Consider the following 8450-nt stretch of genomic DNA (forward strand, 5'->3'; position numbering starts at 1 on the left):
CAAGCCATCTTTTAAAATATTTACTGTGTGTTGCTCTATGCTATACATACACATTTCATCTAGTTCTGATATCTTTTCAATGTGGGTATTAATATCTCCATTTTACAGATGAAGAAAAATTGTCTCAGAATTTGTGTTACTGTTCATGGCCACATGGCAAATATCTTGAGCAAGATCTAGCTTCCTGCTGTTAATTCCCACCATCTTTTCACTACAGGATATCTCCTCCCAAATCTTTATCACATGTTTCTTATCAGATTGGTGTTTTCAGTACTTTCTATAGGGTGCCAGCCCCATGTGAGAACCTCCAATAACTGCCAGATAGGTCACCTTCCACTCAATGTTTCTGCCCTTTGCATTTTGACCACAATGAGAGTTCTTTCTGTCCAGAGTTTCTTTTATGCTTTTAATACAGGAAGAGTTAAATGGATCTCCTCTGGGCAAGAATAGTCATTTACTTGCTGGAGTCTCAGCTGGAGACAAATTTTCTCCCACTGTACAGTGTCAGGGCACTTCTTGTTTAATGCCATTGAGTTACTTCTCCTAACAGCCTCTCATAAGTCCTATTGTTCTGTTTTTTCCTTTCCAATACTAGATATACTGCTGAATTAGAGAGACAAGCTCAGAAGGCTATGGACACAAAAGGAAAGGGTGCCAATTCATGTGGTTTCTTTGTTGTGGGGTCCTTACTGCTATTTACAGATTATTCTATTTACTTGATAATATAATTGCTCATAGTTTGCTCTCAGTTAACAAGTCTGTATTAATTGATTTCTATAGCAGTCTTCTCCCTTTAATGCACTTTGCAAAATGTCTGCTATTTACTTAGTGTTAAGGATGGAATGGCTTCTTTCTAATCTGTATGCTCTGTCCTATGTCTGTTTTTTCCCTTTCTGTATAATCAGCAATCTGTTTGCTGTTTACTGCAGCAGTGGAAAGGGTTATAATTTGTTCCCTTTAGTGGGAAGAGAAAGTTGCTGATTGGGATCATAGTTGAACATGAATCTTTTATAGGACAGAAATGTGTACAACGTGTTTAGTGATTAAACATTCCTCAGAGGGTGGTCTGGTTTACTTTCTTGACTCAAAATCTTGTGCATTATACAAAGTTAGTTCACTATTAGGATAACAATTGGTATACTACTTCCTACCAATAGGTCAGGAAAGAAAAAAAACCATTTGGTAATTTCAATAAAATTAGAGAAATTCTAGAAAAAAATTTGCATTCATATTTTTTTTAATCTTTCCAAAATCACATATGAATTTGCCTTAACATGTGTTGTTTCTATAACATCTCAAATCAATGGCCGACTTCATTCTTAATAGTATCCAGTTAAAATCAGGTGGAAAACAAAAATGTTGTTATTTTCATTGTTATCTAATTCTTCTGGAAGTGCTAATCAAAGCCATAAGACATGGAACCAAAATAAGATGTATCATTATTATAAGGGAAATGCAAAATTATCTTTATTTGCATATGGTATAATTATATACAGAGAAACACAGAAAAGGATGAAGTGGAGAACTATGAGAATTAACAAGAAAGTAAAATGAAATGTATTGATGCAAGATGAATACACAGCCCCCTCCTCTCACCTCATAAATGACCCAGGAACACAGGCATTATTATTATCAGCAGCAGCAGCATCAAATGTGGTCTCTCAGGAGTCTCCCAGCCAGTGATGCTACTGCTGTGGATTAATATGGTAAAGATGGACCGTGTCCTGAGCATCAAACCACAGTGCAAGCTCAAATTCCAAGGTCCCTTCGTCAAGATTGTCACCATCACCCTAAAACTTGGCAATCTGACGGACCAAATGCATGTTTTAAAGTGAAGAACCTGGCACCATATTGATCCAAAAGGGGAGTTTGATTAATCTGTGATGTTATAGCCTTCCAGTTACAATCCCAGTGAGAAAAATAAATACACATTTACAGTCCAACTTGCATTTGACACCTCTGACAACAGTGGAAGCAGCATGACCAGAGGCAAAACCAGAAAACATGGATCCAAAACTAGGTATGTTTTAATGGCCAGCAGAAAATAATAAGCCACATGTTGTATAAATCAATAAAACACATTTACAAATACATCACAGACAGAAACATGAACAGTGTCTAAATCTCTCAGTTCCTCACCTTGGGAGGACACTGAAGTTAACTGATGGATGATGGTAGGACACTGCAGGTGAAGTTCAGAGACTGTAGGAGAATAAACAATTAAAAGATGATGAACTTCTGTATTAGTTAGCTCAAGCTGCCATAAAAACACCACATACTGGGCAACTTAAACAGCAGACATTTATTTTATAACAGTTCTGTCCATGATTAGGGTGCCAGTAAATTTCATTTCTGGTGAGAGCCCTCTTCTTCGCTTTTAGACAGTTGCCTTCTTGCTATGTGCTCACATGGCTTTTCCTTTGTACTCATATGGAGGGAGGGAGAGAGAGAATGAGATGCAGAGAGAGAGAGAGAGAGAGAGAGAGAGAGAGAGAGAGAGAGAATGAGATCCATTTCTGGTGTCTCTTGCCCTTCTCATAAGAGCACCAATGCAGTTGGACTAGAGCCCAGCTTTCCTAACTTCATTTAACCTTGATTACCTTCCTAAAGGAGGTATCTCCAAATACAGCCACATGGGGGGGGGGGTGTAGGGTATGGCTTCAGTATATTAATGGAGGACATAATTAAGGCTATGATAGCTTCTTTATGTGAGGAAGACAATGCAGAGTAATAATTCAACTTCTGCTTTAGTCACAGCTCCTCTGGGATTTCTTTCTTTACCCTTGGGGTAATTATAAGGAAAATCTCCCTGTAGAGGCAGCATGCAAGCAATGGAACATTGGATTGATGAATCTATTATATCTTGAGATTAAATTTATCTTAATAATGTTTAAAAATAAATTGATGATTGATGATGTCTCCCAGGTCTTTCCTTCAAATTACCCTTTCCTATGTGTATCTCTCTCTCTCTCTCTCTCTCTCTCTCTCAATCACACACACACACACACACACACACACACACCATAATGATGATGTGGTAGTCATGAATAAAAAGCACATAGTAACTGATTGACCTAGCACATTGAAATTTTGCTGCTTTGTTTTCTTAAAGGGGACTAAGCTAGTTACTGTTGGTTTGTTTAGTAAAACTGAACTGAGATTAAGAGATGTTTAATGCATGGTTAGTTTAGTTAATGTATTTCATCTGATGTGTTTTTGTTTTTGTTGTTGTTGTTGATGTTATTGTTGTTATTGTCACAAGATTACAACTATTGCTGTGGCTTAAACTCATGTGTCTTAATGAATGCCAGTGGGTTAAGTTGGTGTTGCTGCTGAGGGCTGTGCTGGCCCCTTATCTCTACATCGTTGTGAAAGTATGATTTATTTAAATGTTGGAAAACAAATGTAAAGATATATTTTTCCATGTAAATAAATAACATTTATCATTGGAAGGGACGTCCTTAGTAACAGTCAAGCCTAGATTATCCTTTCACTGAAGAAGAATCAGAGAGAAGATGAACCTACCAAAAAGCACCTACTGTTTTTCCACAACTCCTAACCTCCACTCACTTCTAGCACACTTACCCCCAGGTACAGTGGCTTTAGTTTGGAATCGTGGAGAGTAAATCAGGCTGCAGAATCATTAGGAGAGAGGGTAACCAATATTTAGGTAGAGAAGGAGAGAAGGGGGAAATGTGAGAAAGACTCTTCAGATAATCCAGAAAATAGTCATTTAGACTATGAATATGAACTTTTTTTATGGTATAAAAGAGCAGTCCAATCCTGTTTAATTATGTAACATCTTAAGAAAAAAATATATAAAGCTCCAAAACTGAATTCTGTTTTGTTACATTTGCTAAACTGCAGCGGTTACCATTGTTATTTTGTCATCAGAAAGTTGATTTTAAAATAGGCTTCATCTGTGAAATATATATTTCATGACTAAACTGTATTTCCTTTGGTTGACTTTAGCTCAGGGTATGAAGATAACACAACTGAGTATTTTTTTAAATGCAAAATCAATAGCCTTTCTATATTCCACCACTATAAATACATGCATACCTACATACAATTAAGTAAAAAATATATAATGTGGAAATCTCATTTTCAACTCCAATGAAGACATAAACTACAAAAGAATAACCTTAATGTTAGAAAAATATGTGAAGCTTATATGAAGAGAACTATAACACTCTATAACTATATGGTTTTTTAATAAAAAGATGCTTATACTAAGAAGAATAAATAGCTTTAAGGTATCAATCATTCCCAAATCAATTATAGTTTTGATGAAAATTCCAATGAATATTTTCCATGTTGACAAAATGTTTCTAAAGGTACTTTGAAAGAATAAAAAGTTGGTATAATAGAATAGAAAATCCAGAAATAAACCCACTATTTTATGGTCAATTAATCTTTGGCAAAGCAGGAAAGAATATCCAGTGGGAAACAGACACTCTTCAACAAATGCTGTTAGGGAAACTGGACAGCAGCATGCGAAAGAATGAAACTGGACCATACACTTTCTTACACCGTACACAAAAGTCAATTAAAAATGAATGAAAGACCTAAATATGAGACAAGAAACCATCAAAATCAGAACACAGGTAACAACCTCTTTGACATCTACAGTAGCAACTTCTTACTAGACACATCTCTGGAGGCAAGGGAAACAAAAGCAAAAATGAACTATTGGAAACTCATCAAGATAAAAAGCTTCTACACAGCCATGGAAGCAATCAACAAAACTAAAAGATATGCAGATGGCTAACACACATGAAGAGAGATGTTCAACATCTAAAATTAACAACACAAGAAACAATAAGTGTTTGCAAGGATGCAGAGAAAGGGGAACACTTTTGCATTGCTGGTAGGAATGAAAACTGTTGCAACCACTCTGGAAAACAATATGGAGTTTCCTCAGAAAGTTAAAAATAGAACTACCCTAGGATCCAGCAATTGCACTACTCTGTATTTACCCAAAAGATACAAAATACTGACTTGAAGGGATACATGCACCCCAATATTTATAGCAGGAAATGTTTTTTATTTATTTATTTATTTATTTATTTTTTATTTATTTATTTATTTTTTTTATTGCACATCACTCCTTTATTATACTGATCTGGAAAAAAGATTTAGTATAGTTATGCTCAAAATGAGTACTGGGCCCAGGTGGCAGGACCAAGCAACTGGAACATGATCAGAAACATACACAGTAAAAGACACGCTTGGACGTGATCAAGAGGCATTTCACTGCCATAAAACATTAAGGCAGGGGAGGGATTCTAAAACACACAGCAGGATAAACTCCTAGGCCTCAGAAGTCAAGGGGCTTCTCCCACGTTGGTGTGAGAAATGGCTTATTTTGGGATGACTGCATGTGGGAATATTTCAACCGCAACTAGAAACCCCAGAAGGGTTTTTGGTTTGTATTATTTTATATATGTGTGTGTGTGTGTATATATATATATATATATATATATATATATATATATATATATACTTTTTTTTTTCTTCTTGTAAAAGTAGATGCAACACAAAACATTTAAATTGATCCCAGTCTTCTGGAGCCAACTCTTCTGGGGTCAGAGGGGAAATGATTCTTTCACCGGAATGACTGGAGCCCCCCCAGACAGTCACCTGACTACAGAATAGTACAGGACTGGCTCCTGGGAACACAAATAGGCTCTCTTACTTCTCATTGGTCACATCTTAGCATGGTTCCTTCCTATCACCAACTCAATAAACAGTAGCAAAAACACCAGAGTTACTAACTCTCTACTTTTGGGTAAAAGTCTTCCCTCAGCTTGGGACTGAAGACTCATGCCCCAGAAGTGCCATTCTGACTAGACTATATGAAGAGAGTGGGTGCAAGAGACAAATGGCTAAACAAAATTAGGAGCCACTGGTCCCCATCTGCAGCTAAAACTTAAGATGCCTACAGATGTGGTCAGTGTGACATGTGCAGGGAAGAAATGTGGAGGAACGGGATGGGTAGGGAGGGTGTCCTTGGAAAAGTAGTCTGCCTGCTCGCCTTCACTTTTTGGCCTTGCCCTGGGCAGCCACAGCTTCCATGGCTTTACGCAGGTCTCTTCATCTCCCAGGAACTGCATGGGCTTGATGGGCTTCAAGTTCTTGTCCAATTCATAGACCATGGGAATACCTGTTGGCAGGTTCAGCTCCATGATAGCCTCTTCAGAAAGACCCTCCAGATGCTTGACAATGCCCCGAAGGCTGTTGCCGTGGGCTGCAATCAGGACCTGTTTCCCCTCCTTGATCTGGGGAACTATTTCTTCATTCCAAAAGGGCAGAGCTCTGGCAATTGTGTCCTTCAGACTCTCACAGGAGGGTAGCTGATCTTCAGTGAGGTCTGCATACCTGCGATCCTTACTGATGTTGATGTAGAAGGGATGGTCGGGTTCCATCGGAGGTGGCGGGACATCATAGGAGCGCCTCCAGATCTTTACTTGGGCCTCACCATGCTTGGCAGCAGTTTCTGCTTTATTAAGGCCAGTCAGACCCCCATAGTGCCGCTCATTGAGGCGCCAAGTCCTCACTACAGGCAGCCACATTTGGTCAATGGCATCCAGCACTGTCCAGAGAGTCCGAATTGCTCTCTTCTGCACGGAGGTGAAGCAGATGTCAAACTCATAGCCAGCATCTCGCAGTGCCTGCCCGCCGCGCTTTGCCTCCTCGTGGCCGGCAGGGCTCAAGTCGGCGTCGTACCAGCCGCTGAAGCGGTTCTCCAGGTTCCAAGCGCTCTCGCCGTGCCTGATCAGCACCAGCTTATAGGCGGCCATGGTGGCGGCTCGGGGTGCGACGCAGAGTGGGAGGAAATGTTTTTTAAAGAGAGAGATTCATTCTCAAATAAATGCATACATAAAATTGGATTTGTTAATATAGAGGTGATGGGTGGATTTGACCAGGATAGGTTTGGTGGAGTAGTATGAATGAGCATCTTATCAGAGTGGGTTCAAAAGAAAATTGGAGGTAGAAAATGAACAGTAACAACTATATTGACTAGATTTGCAATAAAAAGGAGCAACCAGTGAGTGGTGGATAAATTTATATCTTTCTCTTTTTTAAAGAAAAGAATTATTATAGCATGATTTTTGTTGTTGGTGGTGGTGGTGGTGGGAATGATCCATAAAAGAAGGAAGAATTAATGATGCAAAAGAGAGAAGACATAATAGGGGCAAAGTCTTTGAACATGCTGATGGTGGCTGGGATGTTAGGCAAAATAGGACTATCTTCATCCCATGAAAAAGATTTATGATTATATGAAAAAATTAAAATAAGATAAAAATAGAACAAATTAACATAGGTAAGGAAAGGGTAATTCTTTAAGTATTATATGTAAATTAATGAGAAAAAATGTATACCTGTTAAATATTGATGGATAACTGGATAAATTATGGTAAGTTTATTAAATAGTGTCTAATGTTCTAAATAATGAGTACAAATGTCTTACCATGACCAAAACATACCATTCATAAATTTATATGACCAAGATTAAGGAACAAAAAGCAAGTTTCAGAACACAATATTCATAGTACTCTCTCACTTATTTAAAGAAACAAGGAACACATAAACATTTTTGTATATATACATTGAAAGTCTTTGGGAAAATACACAAAAAACTTTATATTAATCACATGGAGGGTGAGAGAGTGTCTACCTTGTACTTTGGATCCTTGTGTGCTATTTGAAGTTTTAAACAGAAACATCTGTTGAATTTATAATTAAACATGGTAAGGAAAAAAGAGATATACTGGGTAGATTCTACCAAAATATATAAAATTAATACTTCCCCCAAAAATTAAGTAGAAGGGAAAATGAACTAGAAACACACACACACACTCATACACATGAAGACACTGAGTTAAAATGAACAAATTGCATGACTAGTAATCCATCTACTCAACACTGAAATGTATTTGTTTGTTCATTAGTTGTTTACTATATACCCAACAATTTTAAATAGTGTGTATGCAAATATAAGCATGAAACACTGTCTGTTCTCAAGGAGCTGCCAACCCAGTGGAAGGTACAGCGTAAATATGAAATTATAGTTCAGAGTGATAATGCCTACACATGAAAAGGATGGGCAGACATAGGGAACACATATACGCTGAATTTCTAAATACACCTAGGCTGAGATCCAACAGGCAAGTGGGAGTTATCCAGAGAAGAAGGAACATTCCAGGTAACAACAATAACAAGTGCAAAGGCCCAGAACAAGTAAAGGTGTCACATGCTGAGAGAGCTGCAAATTAGAGAGCTACAAATTAGTTTCATTAATGTGTTTCCAATATATATCACAATGCCTGACACATAATACTTGTTACATAAATATTTAACCGAATGGGTTTGGCTGAGCATAGGGTCACATTGGGGGGAAAAGGAGAGGTTGCAAATATTTCATACAAATGACAAGCAAATTCAAG

The 8450-nt window shown here is 37.7% G+C and overlaps 1 pseudogene; it reads right to left on the minus strand.

Annotated features, from left to right (window-relative positions):
- Positions 1-5899: 5899 nt before the first annotated feature.
- LOC125161287 (phosphoglycerate mutase 1-like) lies at positions 5900-6829 on the minus strand (annotated as a pseudogene).
- Positions 6830-8450: the final 1621 nt, after the last annotated feature.

This window comes from Prionailurus viverrinus, chromosome A2 (assembly GCF_022837055.1).
Source record: "Prionailurus viverrinus isolate Anna chromosome A2, UM_Priviv_1.0, whole genome shotgun sequence".
Lineage (NCBI taxonomy): Eukaryota > Metazoa > Chordata > Mammalia > Carnivora > Felidae > Prionailurus > Prionailurus viverrinus.